Source organism: Rhinolophus sinicus, chromosome 14, assembly GCF_057876585.1.
Source record: "Rhinolophus sinicus isolate RSI-liver-muscle chromosome 14, RSI-T2T, whole genome shotgun sequence".
Taxonomy (NCBI): domain Eukaryota; kingdom Metazoa; phylum Chordata; class Mammalia; order Chiroptera; family Rhinolophidae; genus Rhinolophus; species Rhinolophus sinicus.
In genome coordinates, this window is record NC_142514.1 from 89,927,902 (window position 1) to 89,948,653 (window position 20,752).

At 41.1% G+C, this 20,752-nt stretch overlaps 1 protein-coding gene and 1 pseudogene across 6 annotated transcripts in view; one reads left to right on the plus strand and one right to left on the minus strand.

Moving 5' to 3' along the window:
* The window catches only part of FARS2 (phenylalanyl-tRNA synthetase 2, mitochondrial), a 558,189-nt gene that overhangs the window by 337,126 nt on the left and 200,311 nt on the right, over positions 1-20,752 (minus strand). The window lies entirely within an intron of this gene.
* The window catches only part of LOC109434128 (pre-mRNA-splicing regulator WTAP-like), a 44,063-nt pseudogene continuing 31,678 nt past the window's right edge, over positions 8,368-20,752 (plus strand).

A 20,752-nucleotide genomic window follows, 5' to 3' on the forward strand; every position in this document is an offset into this window, starting at 1 on the left:
CATTGTTCTGTACTGAGCACTATGCTAAAAGGTACGGTGATCCCTGCTTTCAAGAATACTAAAATCTTACTGAAGAGATGAGGAACAAATGGGAATGAAAGCAACTATCTAATAGCTAAATAACAAGAGAGTGCTACGTGGCTCACCCCTAAATGACAGCATGCGGGCCCGGAGGAGAAAAAGACCACGGAGAGGAAGCTGTAGGTGGGTCTGTGGACCACTGAGACCACACTGACAGGAGAAGAGACACAAGCACTGGACCTTCCACACAGGCACACGGTTACAGTTGAAACCCTTACAGTGGTGGTGACAGCACAGGAGTGTGGGTTGCGGAAGGCAGCGCAGTGCCACCGGGCTGTAGTCGCTAAGCAAATCACATAGGCAGAAGGTTGCAGGGACAAACAACAAATTGGTTTAGCAACACAGAATTTATCAAGTTAGAATAAAGTATCTTCCTAGGCTACATTAATTTAGGCTCCAATTACATAACACAGGCAGTGAAACAATGAAATTACTATAGTCCTAGATGCACTTGATACTCACTAAAAAAGAAGAAGCAAATGCACTAATAAAGTTAACATAAATATGCTGGGTCAATGCTGAGATAAAGAAAAGAGTCACAAGTTACAAAAACAAAATAGAACAGTATCAGATACCATCCTCTCCCTCTAAAATCTGCCATTTTTTATTCTTACAGCAGCCACCCACCAGTAACAACAGACAAGCACACAGAAACTGTGTGTACTTTAGTTACAGACTCCACTGTGTACGGTCCTACCTGCGTACTCTGGAATGTGCTCTCCTTCCCCTGGCCATGGGGTGAACTCCTAGCCCTTTAGAACTCTCTCCCACTTTACTCCTCAGGAGGTCTTTTCTGGCATACTGAGGCAGACCTGACCTCGCGTAGCTGGAGGCCGCCTCTGGCTCGGCATGGACATTTCCTGCTGCATTCAACAATGCCACCTGGGGGTTTGCAGCCTCCATGTCTGCCTCTCTAGCGGGGATCTTCCGGGCTGGAAGACTCCTGGCTTACTCATTTTCATAGATTTACTGCCTAACACTGTGCCCAGAACATGAGCTTGATAAATACTTGAACAGAAAATAGATTGCAAATCATGAAAATATGCCAGCGGCCATTTGACATTTGCAGACGTGGTACGATGCTCAACAGCCAGCAGATAATAAATATTTGCTGATATGAGTCTATTGCTAGTGAATTTAAAATCTGTGCTTAGCATAAATCTGTGAGGAAATACTCATTTAAATAAGACCAGCACTAAATGGTAATATATTAATGTTTGCATAATACATTTTACTTTTTCAGACTCTATCCTTTAATTCATCTCTTAAGCTAGGAAAGCCAAGACATACACACTAACTTATTAAATCTTTACAACAACCTCATGAGAATTCTGCTAATCGGACTGAAGACCACTGTACTAGAATTGCCTGTTACAAGTACTTCATTTTGAGGTGTTAGGAGAATAATATTAGTCTCATGACATCTGGAAAATACAAAAGCAGTGAGTGTAAAAGGAACTAGTGAGAAAGAAGGTAATATCATGACGGAAACAAAAATTAGGGATGATTGTAAACTATGAATCAGGAAACAAAATGCATGTGTGTGTGGAATGAAGCAGATACTAGGAGAGAAAATTTTAAGGGCAGAGAAAGAATCATGCAATACGAAAAAACTACCACGTTTATGCCACGTAATTGGCAAGAGACAAAAAATGACCAATGATAAGGAAAAGACTGAATGATGGCTACAGAATCAGCTTCTGTAGTACCTGATTATTGTTAACTCGGTGCCACTCCAGGAAAAGAGAGTGAGAAGTTAGGGCCAAATACAGTCAAAATGCTACTAAAAAATATTATTATCCATATTTTGGTTATTGTAAATAATGCTACAATGAACACAGGGGGGCATATATCTTTCCGCATTAGTGTTTTGGATTTCTTTGGGTAAACACCCAGAAATGGAATTGTTGGGTCATAAGGTAGTTCTACTTTTAATTTTTTGAGGAATCTCCAAACCGTTTCCATAGTGGCTGCACCAATTTGCAATCTCACCAACAATGTGTGAGGGTTCCTTTTTCTGCATCCTCACCAACATTTGCTGTTTGTTGATTTATTGATAGCCATATTGACATGTGTAATACCTAATTGTGGTTTTAATTTGCATTTCTCTGATGTTTAGTGACGTTGAGCATCTCTTCATACGTCTATTGGCCATCTGCATATTGTTTTTGGACAAATGTCTATTCAGGTTGTGGTCCATTTTTTAATTGGATTGTTCGTTTTTATGGTGTTGAGTTGTATGAATTCTTTATAAATTTTGGGTATTACTACACCCTGATCAGATGTATCATTTGAGAATACCTTCTTCCATTCAGTAGGCAGTCTTTTCATTTTGTAGATGGTTTCCTTTGTTATGCAAATAATTTTCACTTTGATGTAACCCCATTTGTTTATTTTTTCTTTTGCTTTCTTTTCCTGAGACGATACATCAGACAAAAATATGAGTATTATCAAGAGCAATGTCAGAGATTACTGCCTATGTTTTATTCTGGGAGTTATATGGTTTCGGGTCTTACATTTTAGTCTTTAATCCACTTTAAGTCTATTCTTGTACATGGTGTAAGCTGCTGGTCCAGTTTCATGTTTTATATGTATCTGTCCAGTTTCTCAAACACCATTTATTGAATACACTGTCTTTAGCCACCGTATGTTCTTGCCTCCTTTCTCAGAGAATAAATAACCATATAGCCATGGATTTATTTCAGCGTTCTCCATTCTGTTTCACTGATTTATGTGTCTATTTTTATGTCAATACCATGCTGTTTTGATTATTATACCCTGTAGTATAGTTTGATACCAGGTAGCATGATACCTCCAATTTTATTCTTTTTTCTTAAGATTACTGTGGCTATTCAGCATCTTATGTGGTTCCACATAAATTTTAAGATTATTTGTTCCAGTTCTGTGCAAAATGCCATTGGTATTTTGACAGGGATTGTACTAATCTGTAGATTGCTTTGGATAGTATGGACATTTTAACGATGTTAATTCTTCCTGTCCATGATCATGGCATATGCTTCCATTTATTTTTATCTTCTTCAACTTCTTTCAATGTCTTATTATTTTCCAAGTACAGGTCTTTTACCTTCTTTATTGAATTTATTCCTAGGTATTTTATTTTTTGATGCAATTATAAATGGGATTGTTTTTATACTCTCTGTTCCTGACAGTTCTTCATTGGTGTATAAAAATGCAATGGATTTCTGAATATTAGTTTTGTATCCTGCAACTTTATTGAATTCATTCATCAGTTCTAATAGTTTTGTGGTGGAATATTTTGGGTTTTCTATATATAGTATCATGTCATCTTCAAATAATGACAGCTTTACTTCTTCCTTTCCAATCTGGATGCCTTTTATTTCTTTTTCTTGTCTGATTGCCGTGGCTAGGATTTCCAATACTAAGTTGAATAAAAGTGGTGAAAGTGGACATCCTTGTTTCTGATCTTAAAGAATGTTTTTTCCTTTTCCCTGTTGAGTGTGGGTTTATCATATATGGCCTTTATTATTTTGAGGTGTGTTCCCTCTCTTCGCACTTTCCTGAGATGCTGGATTTTTTCAACGCTTTTTCTTCATGTATTGATACAATCATATGATTTTTATCTTTCATTGTGTTTATGTGGTGTATCACATTAATTGATTTGCAGATATTAAACCAAACTTACATCCCAGGAATGAATCCCACTTGATCATGGTGTATCACCTTTTTAATGTATAGCTGAATTCTGTTTGCTAATATTTTGTTGAGGATTTTTGCACCTATGTTCATCAGGGATATCGGCCTATAATGTTCTTTTTTATAATGTAAAGACATTTGTCTAGTTTTGGAATCAGGGTAATGGTAGCCTCATAAAATGAACTTGGAAGTTTTGCCTCCTCTTGAGTTTTTTTTTTTTTTTTTTTTGGAATAGTTTCAGAAGGATCAGTGTAAATTCTTCTTCGAATGTTTGGTAAAATTTATCTGTGAAGTCATCCGGTCTAGAACTTTTGTTTGTGGGGAGTTTTTTGATTACTGATTCAATTTCGTTAGTACTAATTTGATTCACATTTTGTTTCTTTTTGATTCTTTCTTGAAAGATTGTATGTTTCTAGGAATTTATCCATTTCTTCCAAGTTGTACAATTTGTTAGCATATAATGATTTGTAATACTTGCTTGTAATCCTTTGTATTTCTGCGGTGTCCATTGTCACATCTCTTTCATTTCTGATTTTATTTATTTGAGCCCTCTCTCTTTTTTTTCTTGATGATTCTGATTAAAAATGTTTCAATTTTGTTTATTTTCTCAAAGAACCAGTTCATGGTTTCATTGATTTCTGTACTGTTTTCTTAGACTCCATTTTGTTTGTTTCTGCTCTGATCTTTATTATTTCCTTTCTTCTGATCACTTTTGGCTTTGCTTGTTCTTCTATTTCTAGTTCCTTTAGGTGTAAGGTTTCATTGTTTTAGCTGAGATTTTTCTTGCTCATTGAGAAATGTCTGTATTGCTATGAATTTCCGTATGAGAAATGCTTTCACTGTGTACCATAGATTTGGGGTCATTTTCATTTGTCTCAAAGCATCTTTTGACTTCTTTTTTTTTATCTCACTGCTGACCCGTTCATTATTTAGTAGTATGTTATTTAGCCTCCATGTGCTCATATGATTTTCAGGGTTTTTTCCCCTGTAATTGATTTCTAGTTTCATACCATTGTGATCAGAGAAGACCCTTGATATGATTTCAATATTCTTCAATTTATTGACACTTGTTTTGTCACCTAACACGTGGTCTGTCTTGGAAAATGTTCCATGTGCACTTAAAAAGGATGTATATTCTGTTTTGTTTGCTCATTTATTCTGTTCTTTAGATTCCACATATAAGTGAGATCATATAGTATATGTCTTTCTCAGTCTGACTTATTTCACTTAGCATAACATTCTCTAGGTCCATCCATGTTGTTGCAAATGGTAAGATTTCATTTTTTTTTATGGCTGAGTAATACTCTATTGTATCAATGTAGCACAGTTTCTTTATCCAATCATCTATTGATGGGCATTTCGGTTGTTTCCATATCTTGGTGTCCGTATCTGTGCTGTCCGATTCAGGAGCCACCAGCCACGTGTAGCTTCTAGGCACTGCAATGTGGCTAATGTGACTGATTAAATTTTCAATGGTAATAAATTTACACTTTCCTAGCCACATGTGGCTGGTGGCCACCATTTTGGACTGGACAGACCATGGTCATCAATCTCTCGGGCACAGGCCTGTTTCTAGGGTCTGTTTCTGTATGACCAAGAGCTAATAATATGCTTTATATTTTAAAAGGCTTTTAGAAAAGAAGAAGCAACTAAGACAGGATATGGCCCACAAAGCCTAAAATAGTTACTATCTGGCCCTTTACGGAAAACGTCTACAGACCCCTGGCCTAGAGCTACCCTTTTCACCACCACAATCACTGCGTTCACACCCAGGCTGTTTGCAGTTTTCATCTTAAAAGTATGAGCATGACATTCAAAATCACATCATGTGAGCATTTTCGCATTTATCAATACAGTATTTAAGTGATCCAAGTCTGCGCAAAGGCAAAAAATGCTGACCAAAATATGTCCTAATCAAGGTCCGTGCAGTCAGCCACCAAAACAACACCTCCCATTGACAGACTGCTTCTGCATTCACTACCTCATGTTTTACTTAAAGCAGCTGCATGAGCAAGGATGCCCATTGTACAAAGGAGAAAACTGAGACACAATAGGGCTCAGTGCTACATCAAAGAAGTGGCAACTCAAGCCCAGTGATTTACCTATGAGACAGATTCTATAGAAGCTGAAGAAAAATGTAGTGAAGAAAAACCAAATGGTACAAGTATGAGCACCACCTAAGCTTGACTGATTCAAGCAGAATAGCTAAGGCCATGCGTTTCCTCCCTCGTTGGGAGAAAGCTTCTCTTTTTCCAGCAAGTTAAGTGGGTGCAGAGGGGGAGGTGGGGCCAGTGCTCCTTCAGGGTTGTCTGCAGCTTCTGGAACATGAGCAGTCTCTGAAGGGTAGGGTGGCTTTTCGCAGGAGGCCCTGAAAATCAAGAGAACACAGCTCCTAGGAGTACAGGCCCCCTCAAAAGTATGAGCAGCTTTGCTCCCCGATACCTGCCTCCGGCGGGCGCATGCATGAAGGAGGACACCACTCTCCAAGCAACCACTGAGATCCTTTGGAAACTCACTGCGGCCTATGAGCAGCTACCGGGTCTCCTCTCTGATGTCCTTCACACCTCTCCTGTGACTGTGGGGACCGCAGGGGCCTCTGGGACTGAAGTGTCTGGCAAACGAAACTCTTTTGCTCTGGGCCCATTGCTTTACCTCAGATTTTTCTATAGGTTACATATGAGCCATTGGTATTTTGTACCCTTCTCTTATGCTCTATACTTACTGTGTTGTACAACAAGGTAGCCAGTGTGACTGCATGTGGCTATTTCCAGTCAAGCCAATCAAAACCAAATAATATTTAAAAATCTAGTTCCTCAATTGCATTCATGTGCAACTCAAGCTCAACAGTCACATGTGGTTAGTGGCTATCATAGGGATGGCAGACAGCACATGTCCATCATCACCGAAAGTTCTAGTACACTCACACAGTTCTGATTACTAGACTCAAATACATGAAGGAGGGAGATCATACTTTGTTCTAACTTCTCATTGGTGATACACCAATGTCATAAAACCATTACCAAGTTATTTCTATTAATTACTAATAAAATTCCTGCATGGTACCATAAATTAAACTCACTCGTGGTTATTTTGTGAACACTTTCTTCCATATGCTCCCATTAGCCCATCTGACAACTGAATCACTTATTTATGTGTTTGCCTGGAACTTTTACTTGGCAATTTAAATTTCCAAATCTCCTGTTTCACCTGGAGTATTCTGGCCTTGATGGTTTGGATTAAACCTAATGAAATTGCGTGTTTCTGTATAAATACACAAATTATACAGAAATACATAAAGACTTATATGGTATGATCAAAAAATAAGTTGAATGTTTAAATAAAAAAATTTATTACAGTAAAAGACACATTGCCATTAATCCTTCTCAAAATACTCCCGCTTGTTTTGAACACACTTATCCCATCACTCTTGCCACTTTCTAAAGCCATTCTGGAAGATTCTGGAAGTCCTTCTTTGTGAGTGTCTTTACTTCATTCTCCATCATAACAACGCTCCCTGTCACACATCGCTTCTGATACAGCCATTTCTGTCAAACAAAAATATTACCATGTGTCCTCATCCACCTTATTCACCAGATGTGGCACCAAGCGACTTCTGGATCTTCCCCAAAGTCAAAATGACTTTGAAAGGAAAATGGTTTGAATCGATTCAGGACATCGAGGCAGCCGTGACAGTGCAACTAAAGACACTCACGAAAGAGGACTTCCAGAACTGCTTCAGAAAGTGGCAAGAATGATGGGATAAGTGTGTTCGAAGCAAGGGGGAGTATTTTGAGGGGGAGTAATGGCAATGTGTCTTTTACTGTAATAAATTTTTTTAAATATAAACATTCACCATATTTTTTGATGACACCTCGCAGAAATGCATGTGTATATTTACCTTCTATCTAGTTAGCTCTGGCTGTCTTTGTCTAACGGCCTTCCTTGACTTACTCTTCTTCTTCATCATTTAGACCCACTTGGTCAGGCAGTTTTATAGCATATTCTCAATCTTTTCCATACAGGCTTCAAGTAATTGCTGCGGAAATCATTTCAGTACCGTATTTCCCTGAAAATAAGACCTAGCCGGACCATCAACTCTAATGTGTCTTTTGGAGCAAAAATTAATATAACACCCAGTATTATATATTATATTAATTATATTATATTATATTATATTATATTATATTATATTATATTATATTATATTATATTATATTATATTATATTATATTACATAAGACCCAGTCTTATTTTAATATAAGGTAAATTTTTGCTCCAAAAGATGCCTTAGAGCTGATAGTCTGGCTAGGTCTTATTTTCGGGGAAACACGGTAGTGAATTAGTTTGGGTTGCTCCCAAAGCAGAGCCTGAGACAAAGACTTTGCTGCAGGCAGGTTTTGGGGGGAGGAAACTCCTGAAAGATGGAATGAGGATGCAGGGAGAGTGATAAAAGAAAAGCTAAAACAAAGGTGTGCTGTAAGGTTGCTACCGCGAGCAGTAGGAGCTCAAAGCCACCACACAGAAGACCTGCAGGAACTGTCAGCTGGGGGCACCTATCCATCAGTTCCCGCTCCTTCAGCTGAGGGCTGCGCGTCACGGAAGCTCTTGCACATGGGGCCTGCTCAGCACCCGTGGCAGCAGAGGTGAGTCTGCGCTTGCATTATTCTTCCCAGCACAGCTATGGCTGAACTCAGAGCTGGGCTGAGGTGGTAAGGCAGTGAACCAAGGCAGGCTTCTCTGCCCACGAGAACAAGCATTATTTCCCCTATCCTAATTTCTTCAAAGTGCCAACAGTGAATTTCCCTGGCTGGCCCTGCACCATCCTTTAGGCCTCAGCCTGAGTGGTGTCTTTGTTGAAGCTTGTCCTGCTCTCCCCACCCACAACAGAGCTGGATGGTTTTTCTCTGTGCTCCCCCAGCAGCCTCAACACCCCTCACAATGACTTTCAAGTGTGTATTCACCAGTCTGTCTCTCTCCACTAGACTCTGAACTCCCTCAGGGCAAAGACTGCCCTTCACCTCTAGGAATCCTGTTCCCAGCACACCCCCAGGGGCACCGGTGCTCACCATCTGTAAGCCAGTGAAAGGCAGGCAGGAAGGAGGAGATGGCACACCAGACATCGATCACAAGGAAGGATTCCAAACCTCTGTGCATGTTCATGCCTCCACTAACGAGGCGCAGGATCAAGGGCCCAGTTCCAGCCGAATGGAATGGCCATTTGCAAAGCTCTGCACTACTCATGTCGTTGCACTGAATCCAGTAACAGCCCCGATCAGGTAAACCCGTTCCATCAAACCTGAGACGTCGCTGATTAGAAGATGCTGCAGTATTATTATTTATTTACCATTAGGAAAGAAAATAATACTGCCAAAATAATTGAAGGATGATACAGATTGTTAAGACAAATACTGACTTCTGAAATACAAAAATGTGGGGAAAACACTTTACTTCCTAGAATTTTTAAAATGTGATATTTATTTTCCATCTGATTCCAAAAAAGATTTAAGTTGACAATCCTGTGAGACAGACATTATTATTTACATTTTACCAATAAAAAACTTGAGAATTTCAAAGAAGACTGTATCTCCTTGGCATTCCTCCCTCTGCATTTCAAGAGGCTCACCCACACTGGCCAGACGTCCACTCAGAAAAGTCTTACGAACTCATTCATGCCAAGAAGGAGCTTACACGGATAGTCTGCCAGGGCTAGCCATGGATCCTTGCACTTCTTACACTTGGAACAGAGGAGCAAGAAGCCATGAGGGCCACCTTTCGAAGTGGGAAATTCAGGCATCATGAAGCAGACTGGGAGCGTGTGTTTGGAAGCAGGGGGATATTTTCCACTGAGCCTGCCGTTCCAACCCGCCCAGGCATCCCTGTGAGAAGATGCACTCACACAGACACTCCAGATTCCTAGGAGAAAATGGCTGCATATGCTGAAATAATGAGCAAAAAATTTTAAAGAAAATTCTTGCAAAGCTGTGCATGACTAAAGCAGTTAATAACCAAGATCATGATTCTGAAAAACAATGGCACTGGTATAAGAGATTATGTCATAGTTTTCTTTTCTTTTGAAGAGTCAACTACATGGGTACAGATCCTGGACTACTGACTATAAATGGTTAGAGTCACTTTCCCCACTCCCCAAGCCAAAGGATAATGAACCCAGGGGACCCAAAGAAGAAGAAGAAGGAAAAGAAACTGTGGCGGTAATTATAACTCACACTCTGTGTCCAACTGACAGCTTGCAATGTGCCCAGGCCTTTTCTTCTCCTTCTTGACAGCACAGGCGCCTGAACGAGCTAATAAACAAGTAGGTGACTGCGGCTAAACGCTTTGTGGTGCCCCTCCCCTCCCGATGCCGACTCTCCCCTTGTCCCCAGGCAATTAGCAAGTCAGCCTGGCACAGTGTGCATGTCACCATGTGGTGTGCATGTCACCATGTGGTGTGCATGGGCAGGGACACACGGAGGGCTCCCCTGGGCCTGGAGGCAGGTGGCACACGTTCTAAACAGAAACGACGAAAAGATGCTCGTGCCAGAATATTTTTCTTTCCAGGAGGGAGAGATGGAATTGAAAGGGAGGTGTACGACAGGCAAAAAGGACTGACCGCCCTTTCCTGCTGCCAGGAAACACTAAGCTGCAGGCTAACTGCAAAAGAGAATTTTTTTACAGTGCTTTCATTTTTAATTTTGTAGAATGAATTCAACTAGACACGCTTTTGTTTTCATTTTTACAGTTCTCTATAGAGCCGAGAGAAGCCTACTTTAGAGGGAATCATTAAAACACTTTACATTCACCCTACAGTTAAACATGAGGGTGCAGGGGGCGAGGAGGATAAAAATTTTTGTCAATAAAGAAATCAAGGCGACACCTATTTGGTAGCCTTGTTCTCAGTAACAGTGGTAGCGGAGGTTTCCATGTCAGGGTTGGTAGGGGGTAGCAGAGAGACAGGAAGCAGAGAGCAAAGGGCAGGGCTTTCTCTAAATTTTTAACAATTTCCCAAGACATGTTTTGAAATAGTCATTTCTCTGTTTCAAATAGTTTATCCACAAGATATGTATGTCATCTTGCAATGAAATATTTTCACTTAGTACATTCAACTAGACATACCATTTAGCAATCTTTGAATTCTAGTGTATCTGAGGCGACGGAGGGATTTTTCCGTACAACCATCCAGATGTGGTCTGCTAAGCGTTAAGACTTCCCTTGAACTGCACGTTGCCTCTGTGATATCATCTCCTGTTCTCCACTGCCTTGTATGAACTTCACTCATGTTGAATTTTTGACAAATTACATCCTCCAGTTCTTCCCACCCTGGAGTTGTGCAATTAATTTTTTAAAACAAATTTAAAGACTTTACATTTATCTTTACTGTTTTTCACCCTGCTATTTCTGGCACATTTCAGATTATCGAGGTTTCTTGACTCGAAATCAAATCACTAATCATATCAGCTGTCCCTCCCAGGCAAATGTCAACTGCCAACTTGATAAACGTGTCTTCATCAAAGTCAGTGATAGACATCGGAAGCAAGACAAGTCTGAAGGCAAGCTCTGCCTTGCTCCAATAAACATGCCTGCAGATTAACACGAAACTGATAATCCAGACTCTGGAATATCTGTGCAAATAAACACAAATCTCAGTAAATGCATTATTCCGCCCAGCCCACATTTCTGTGTCACTCACAGGGCCTCTGGGACTCTTCTACCAAACGCCTTGAGCATATCCAGATACGCAACAGATTATGGGGTCTCTCTCTGCAGTTTGATAAATGTAGCCACCACGCTGGGTGGGAAGGGAGCAGGGAGACAGCAGCTTGCAGGCAGGTCCAGCAGCACCATGGTCCTTACAGCCCAGCCACAGCTGCTCAGGTGTCCCCCAGGCCCAAGGAAGAAGTAGTACTCATGACCTGCTCTGTACCCAGAACTTACACCTTTCTACGTCAGAGAATGAGACCTAATGGCTCATATACTCCATTTACCAGAGGTTTGTGTACTGGCATGTTGAAAACCCAAGATTTCATCACGACAACTATAACAAATTAAATGCAAAGCCTGAAATTAACTTTGAAAAAGCATCTGCCTCCAACAGTACCAGCATAAACCAGGGGCCCCAGCAAGGTCTTTAGCACCGAGCCCTTGGCAGGACTCAGTGGAAGCCGCACTGACCTGGCCTCAGGAGATATGACCCTAGAGCTGCCACAGACGCTCTACATCCCCGTCATGTCTTGGTCTTACAGGTACTTTAGTCACTTTATCTGTAAACAGATGAGCTAACTGCCCCGGGAGTCTCCCAGCTACCCGCCCTCTTCAATTGTACACAAACCATTACTTGCCCTTCTCAGCCTAGTCCGCCTCAGGGGTGTGCGTGTGCGTGTGTGTGTGTGTGCGCACGTGATACACACCATGCAGGTGTGTGTATCCTGGGTTGCTGGACGCCTGCTGGCTACAGTGGGCAGGTGGAGGAGCCACACCCACAGATCTGAGAGAACAGCCTACTGGTCCCTAGCTCTCCCCATCACCCTTCCCTCAGGTTCCTCGGCAGCAGAGGGCTACACGAGAACAGGGTGCAATCGCATGGTCAGCTGGTGTCCACCTGGGACTGGATATGTAGGCATGGCTGTGCAGGGTTAGACTTAACTGCTTTGAAGTTCTCAGTTCACCTTTACAACTAAGCTGTAAGGTAGTCAGTACTATTAGTTCAAACCAGAGGCTTTTTAACATTACTCTGGAATTTCATATGTTCTGTATCAGCTGAACTCGAGCATGGCACAGCGCTTTGGCAACTGTTTCATTATGCAGATTTCAGCGGTAACAGCAATCGTTATACGAGGCTATAACTTTTGTAGATATACTATGAAAAGTAGACATTGGGAACCTGAAAGGTCAATAACATTGAAAAGAGAAACAACTACATAACAGAAATGGCTTGATCCTGCTGGGAGACAGAACTGGATGAGTAGCTGGAGACCTTCCTGTCCCGGGGTTTTCAGGAAGAGACTGCCCAGTGGTGACACATAAGGACACGACTGCCGAGTAGAACCGGATCCCTGGTGAGACCCCTAAGACATATTCTGTCACGGAGCCTCTCTCATGACGGCATCTACCAGAATAGAAGATGACAGATTTTGAATGGAATGAGTAGCATATGACTATCCAACAAGGAAAAGAGACAAACCTATCGTATTGTGTAGGCAACACGCTGAATATAGCAGCCCCAGTGAGGACTTCGGAACAAAGGGATCACATACAGAGAACCAAGCACACCCTGAAAGCCCAGCCTTCTTTAGTGTGGTGAGAGGTTCGCCCAGAAGGTCCAGCAAATGCAGACTCAGCTTACCACAACGAATCTTTGAAAGTCACCATTTTACTATGACAAATAATATAAACTTCTTTCACATATTAAAATAAACATGAATAGGTGATAGTATCAATAATTGGCGTATTTTTGTAGTCAAGAAAAGACAGGAGGCTTCTACAGACATTTGCATGTACAACGAGCATTTGGGATGAGGCTTTCTCCCCCCCTGGGCCTGTGCACCCTGTCATAGCTGAGAACAGGGAGCCCTGGGACGCATATGGCCACCGGACGTCAACGACCAAACTCCAATCACTTGGCCATTCAGTCTCTCAGAATAGGTCATGAGACAGGCCAAACCAGCACCCACTTGGGGGTCGGATGGGAAAGCTGCCCTGAATGAACAAGCTTACTACCCGAATCAGCCATTTTAGTGGTGACAGCTGTTGTCTTCCGCTTGCAAGCTGGGTGCCCTCAGTCAACATGAGGGAACTATGGCAGTCTGAACATTTTTTTCTTGCCTACGCTTCTGGATGTTTATTTTACTTGGTGTTGGAAGCACAGACAGGGATTAACAGATGAACAGGTCCCACCAGGGACTAGAAAATAGGAGGCTCAAGTTCTACACGTGCATCAGTTACTAATTATTAGGACACTTAACTGCCCTATCTCTAGCCTTCTTATTTCATGAAATGGGATTGACAGTCCCTGACTATTACCAAAACAGGCCGAGAAAATAATCTATAAAAGCACCATACATGTGAAAGCTATATTATCATCTAGAAAATTATTTCTATCTCTAGTATCTTAGAATTTTATTTAAAACAGAAAAAAGCTACGAGTAGACAGACAGGTTAGATAGTATCTGGTCCCAGAACAGACTAATGAAATTACCTGAAGCCTCTGTTGCTGCCATAACAATCTGTGTTCTTACAATAAATTCCATACTTATTTTTGTCATGTTTTTTCTTTTTACTTATTTTTTTCCTTTCCCATTTTCCCCATCTTTAATGTGGTATTATTGACAAATAAAAACTGTATATACTATTTAAGGTGTACCTGATATTTTGATACATATATGCATTGTGAAATGATCACCACAATTAAGCTAATTAACATATCCATCACCTCATGTAGTTACTATTTTCTTTTTTATTGTGGTGAGAAGACTTAAGATCTACATTCTTGGCAAAGTTCAAGTACTTTATAGTACCATGCTGTACCCTGAACTTACTCATCTGGCATAAACGACACTGCACCCCTTGACCCGCATCTCCCCGCACCCCCTCGCCTCTCAGTCCCTGGCAACTATCATTTCTACTCTCTGCTTCTGAGAGTTTGACTATTTTAAATTCTACATATAAGTAAAAATGCGAAATATTTGTCTTTCTGTGTCTGGCTTATTTCACTTAGCATAATGTCCTCCAGGTTCATTTCATTCTTGTTCCAAATGTCAGGATTTATTTCTTTTTAAGGCTGAATACTAGTCCATTGTCCACACACACACACACACACACACACACACACACACACCACATTTTCTTTATCAATTAATTTGCCAATGGAAATTTAGGTTGTTTCCATATTTGGGCTATTGCAAATAATGCTGCAATTAACATGGGAATGCAGGGATCTCTTTTCCTGATTTCACTTCCTTTGGATGGATACGCAGAAGTGGAATTGCTGGGTCACCAGGTAATTCTATTCTTAATTTTTTGAATAACTTCCATACTGTTTTCCATAGTGGCTGCACCAATTTACATTCCCACCAACAATGTACAAGGGTTTCCTTTTCTCCACATCCTTGCCAACACTTACCTTTTTTTTTTTTTGTAGCCATTTTAACAGGTGTGAGGTAAGATTTCATTGAGGTTTTGATTTGCATTTTCCTGACGATTAGTGATGTTGAGCACATTTTCACGTACCTGTTGGCCACTGTAAGTCTTCTGAGAAATGTCTATTCAGATCCTCTGCCCATTTTTTAATCAGGTTATTTGTTTGCTTTGCCATTGAGTTGTATGAGCTCCTTATGCACTTTGGATATTTACCCCATCAGATAAGTGACTTGAAAATATTTTCTCCCACTTCATGTGGGAGTTGCCTTTTCACTCTGCTGTTTCCCTTGCTGTGCAGAAGCTTTTTATTTTGATGTAGCCCCACTTGTCTGTTTTAGCTTTTGCTGCCTGTGCTTTTGGTGTCATCCAAAAAAAAAAAAAAAAAAAACAATTGCTGAGACCAACATCAAAAAGCTTTTCCCTTATGTTTTCTTCTTCTAACAGTTTTACGGTTTCAAGTCTTATGGTTAAGTCTGGAATCCATTGTGAGTTGATTTTTGTATATGGTGTGAGATAAGGGTTCACATCTGAAGGAAGGAGCGAATGCCTGATTTTGTCAGAGCAATAGTCAGGGGCAAGATAGGCAGGGCCTCGAAGGCTGTGGACTGAAGTCGTTATGTTCTAAATAGTACTACACACACCTTCTTGCACATAACTAGAATATACTTATTTTCCAGGCTACACATCCGATTCAACACTTTCTGAGAATTGTCTAAGAAATCTAGTCTTTTGACCACTGGTTATGAGTGAATCTCTTGAAAGACCAAGTCAAGTGCCACAAAACCTTCCAGCACCCACGGAGAGGCAATTTCTCCCATCTGCAAACAATCACATCACTGTGTCTAATTTTCCTCTTGTAACACTTGCCAATTTCTACCTTGCATATGGTTCTTTTGGTGTATATCTTATCTTTACAGCACATCTTCCGCATAAAATACAGATAGTGACAAAAAAAAGTGTATACACATTATAAGAAAGGAAAACAACTATTAAAATTGTAATACTCAATATACACCAATAACAAAAGATGAATACAAGTCATGTGTATACATTTTTTTGGCAGCCTCGGTATGTGTTTGAGTCTCTCCATCTTCTACCTTCATCTCCACTTCAAGTACCGAGCACATTGCCCGGGTTATGTCACCTGTTCAGTAAGTAATAAATACATGAGTCGATGAATGAACAAACAAACGAACCAACAGCTCTGGCTGGTCCTGATCATGAAAGCGCCAGAAGAAATAAACACAGATAGACAGCAGCATGTACCATTAGAGAATAATGCGACAGTGGCTCAAGAAGTCTGCTATTACCTAGGTCTGGTAGGTATAAAAGATATTTCATAAATGAAGTGTTTTCCTACCTTCATGTTAATTCCTGGCAGAACTGAAGGCCTAGTTATTGGGAGGCGGACATGGTGAGCACAAATTTGGCAACGAGGGAATCCTGCGGTTCTCAAATCGTCCACAGCTAGACTTGGTTTCTCGCTTGGTGCTCTAAAAGGTGGTGATACCAGCAGTTTGGGACGCAAGTTTCTAGGGGTATCTAACAGGACAACATCTGTGTCGTGCCACCAAAGCAGTAAAATACTGGGTTGTCTGCTTATTCTCTTTCACTGCTTTGTTGAGAGACACTGCTGCACACATCACAAACAGATTCTCTATCCTTACATGCCTGGGTAGATGGAGCTCAAATACAAGTAACACAGATAACCCATCTACTTTACTCTGCAAGTTAAAAACCAAAACAAAATAAAACTGAGTCTTCTATGACTCAGTAAACAAGAGCAATGGAATAATCCTAAGGAACACAGAAAGAAGAAAAGCCATATGTATATATAGTTCAGTGTTTTCTAAAGCTTCAGATACCCACTTAGGAATTAAGAGTGGGGTATTCTGAAATCACATGTGCACACAAGGTCCATGAATTACAAAGCATGAGGCCTTGCTTATGCTGGTTTGTGTTACCACCTCTTTGGCATTATTTAAACGCAGTGTCTTTTCCACAAAAATGAATAATACCAAAAATAACATCTAAAACAAGAACAAAATAAGAACAGTACATACTATTCTTATTTTAAACAATAGTATAAACATATCTATGGATAACATGACCGTTTTATGCTATAAATATATATTTGCAAACAGTTCATCCAAATATTAACAGTTTTTTCTTGTGCACAAAATTGTGTATGTGACATACACTGTATTTGTGTTCCTCTTACTTAACAAGGTGTGTGTGTGTGAGTGTGTGTGTGTGTGCGTGTACTCTTATTTCCTCCATCCAAATAAACAAGCTGAATGACATCACACGGCTTCTTTTCTGCTTAGGCAGAATATTGAGCAAACAAATATTTATTCTGGGTTACTCAGCTGTGAAACATAAGGGGATTCATGACATGCTGTGTCTGGTGCCTGCTTAGCTTTTATGTGATAATTGCACCTTGGACCACCTAGAACATTACTTTCAATCGAGAGACATGATTTAAAATTTTTAAAAACATGGAATGGACAGAATTTAATCAGTCATGCCTCCATAAAATTAAGGGAGATATAAATAAATGGGCAGTAGAAAGGTGCAATAAAACCAGGATTAATCAAACTGTGATTAATTCAGGATCAGATTAAGACCAATCGTGCCAGCTGTATCTGATCCATTCTGCAGCATCATTCTCTCTGCGCCTTTTTGTTATCCCTTTCTTCCTCCTTCTCCTTCCCCTTTGCTCTCACCCCTCGGGCACCCTCCTTGGTGGATAAGCCTGCAGGAGAGTTAATTGTCACATACATGGATTTAATCACATTGTCCATCACGTTTGGGGGCCCTGCCTGTAGCCACCCGTGACTAATTGTTGTGGTAATTTTTCAATCATTAACAGCAGCGCATATGCTGCAGACAAATCCCGAGGTACCTACTAAACCCCAGTGACAGGCGGCACACAGGCTCCAGAAGGGCCAGCACACGCCTCGTCCGGCCCCCACCCCCAGTCCTATTAGTCATGCATCGTCATGAATATACATCTATTGCAAGGATGTCAGGCTGCCATGAGGTCAGAGGGTGCGGAGTATGCTTTATAACATAGCCTTGTTTTCAATCTACTCTCCGAAAAAGGAAGAGGAAAGAAAAGGAAATTAAAACTCCATGCGGGACAAGGAGCTGAGGCCTATTCTCAATCCCACTTGTTTCTCATTCATTTTCCGGCGGCTTCTGAGCTGCGGCAAGTGCCCTTTCTTTGAGTTGCAGCAGCATTAGCGATCTCCATGGCAACCATTGGTGCTCATCTGCTGCACTGCACTGCAGCTTCCAGGGCTCAATTCTCAAGTCGCCCTGGTGTCAGACGGGCACGCCATGTGCACTGGTGGGACCAGACCTTGCCTTGGGGAATCCTCCAGCCGACTGAAGCCCTGCTCTAATCACCACATAATGGGAGAGAACAAGATCACACAAAATATGATCTGCCTGCACAGATTACAGGGACGCTATTTATTTATTTTTCATTTTCCTTTTTTAAGGGTCTGTGTTGGTTACAAGCAAAGAGCCACTAGATTAACTATCTGACAAAAAAAAGATTAATTTTAAAATAGGTCATACAGTGTTGTGGGTAACTGACTTTTTTAAAGCATAGGTCTCATATACTTTGCATTAAAGGAACTGCTCAAGAGGAAATTAAAACTCCTGGGTTTTCCCTGTGGTTCTTCCTAAATGAAGGAACATTTGGGATATTGGTCAGAGTAGGCAAAGGCAAAAGAAGGATTCCTGGGTTATTACTGAAATTCTGACTCTCCTTTGGAGTCTTGGGAAATTCCCCCTTATACCCAGTTTCCCCAAGATTAAAATAAGATCTACTCATTTTAGGCACATAACACTGAACAAGGTCTCGGCAAGACTTAATTAATATGTGCAATTCATTTTTAGCTCCTCAAATGAAAGATGCTTGGTGCAGGCTCCATTATTATGAAATGAGGGGCCGAGCGCCCTCTACTGCTGCTTCTAGGTCAGTCTCTCAGTGTCTGAAATCCTTTCACAGGGGTGCAGTGGAGGGGTCACCCAGTGCTAACAAGTATTCTTGTACTCTGGCTTAGCAGGCATTTATCGTAAGTAAGTGCAGAAAGAAAGGTGCAAGGAAAGAGGAAGAGAAAACAGGTAGGCGAGCTGTTACAGTGGAATAGCCTTTCACCAAGACTGTTCAAAGGTACCTACAGTTATTTAGAAGAGTAAAAAGGTCTTGGAAAATTCAAAGTGCTCAAGTTTGCATCGTGAATGAACATTAAAAGGATTTTAAAAAAGGAGCCTTTTACTTCCTGCTCACCTTCTCCTAGCACAAGGAGGGGAAAAGGCAGGATATCAAAGGATCTTATTGATTGGTCTGTTTTCTAGAAGAGCCAGGCAAAAAAGAAAGCCTCTTTTTCTTGGAAGTTTTACAATTCGCAGCACTAGTTGGTTCCCAACTTCATTTCTGAGTTTAGTGTGAACAAACCCAGACCTACATTGCGTAACACTACAGAAGAAACCCACGTGTGTGCCTGTATGCACTTAGAAGTTTATCGTGATAAACGAAAGATTGCACAGATGAAAAAACAATTTTAACATCCCTTTAATCCTTTTCTTCATTACATAAATGATGACCCTTAAACAACATTTAAACAACTGCAAATACAAGTTCAGCTTGGAGCTGAAATTGGACAGCATATTGAAGAAATTCTGCTTCCTGATTAAAAATTAACTCCTTTTGGAACGGCGTTGGCAATCATAGTAATAACAATAACAATACACTAAATAATAATAATAAAGTCTAATAATTAGTGAATTTTCTGAGTCAGAACCTGTTCTAAGTGTCCTGCACGCAACGTTATTTAATTTTTATAACTCGTAAGATCAGTACCAATATTATTCCCACTTGGGGTCGAGGAGAACGAGACACAGAGAGAATAAGTATCGTGGGGCGGTCCCACTGCAGACAAGTGACAAAATGAGGATTCAAATCCAGGCCATTGAAATCTTCTAAAGCCATCGAGTTAAGCATTAAGCTATGTTAACCATTAAGAACACTGAGTAGAATCACATTGTGAGGAGAATGAACTCAACACAGCTGTTGATCAAGGAATCTATGAATAGTTCCTGAAAGAAAAACCAAAATTATGAACTCTGTTTATCTTATAAATTTTCTCCTCCAAACCGACACCTTCTATTGTTAGAAGAAAAGACCACATATTTATCCATCACTTGTCAGTTTCTTATGGAACACCATCAGTATACCCTTGTACTGAGTCAGGGGCACTGACAGAAACCCTACTGCACCAGGGCAGGGTGCAGAATACCCTCCATGCCCAGATTCCAGAGCCCGCAGATGGTCTGTGAGTTGCTGCGGCGCCAATTAACAGTGAGCTCCTGGATTCTGACTTGCTGGAGTGGGGAGAAGGGGTTTCTCAGCCCTGCGCAGTTGTCTGGGAGAAGGACAATAAAGGATCCAGTGGCAGGACTAGATACTTGTCACCTCCATCACTGAGTCTTTTCAACCGACATCAGGAGGGACAGAGAGCAGAGGAGTCAGAAGTGTGCATGGGCTTCGAGAGATGGGAGAGAGGAGCAGCTGTGCTGAGCTGTGGGCACAGGGGGTGCAGAGGGAGCACAGCTCTGCACAGGAAGGGGCCGCAGTGGGCGGCAGGCGGTGACGGCGCTCGTGGGAGAGCCATATAGCTGCCATGTGGGCAGCTGGCTGAGGGGCTGCCACTGAGCGCCCCCAAGAAACAGTCTGAGTGAAAGAAGTAATGGCTACAGACAGGTTTCTGGCAAGACGTTTGTATAAGGGGTTCACGTCAGTCTCTGGTGCTTTTCAAGGACCCAAATCCCATGAGACTTGAAATGACTA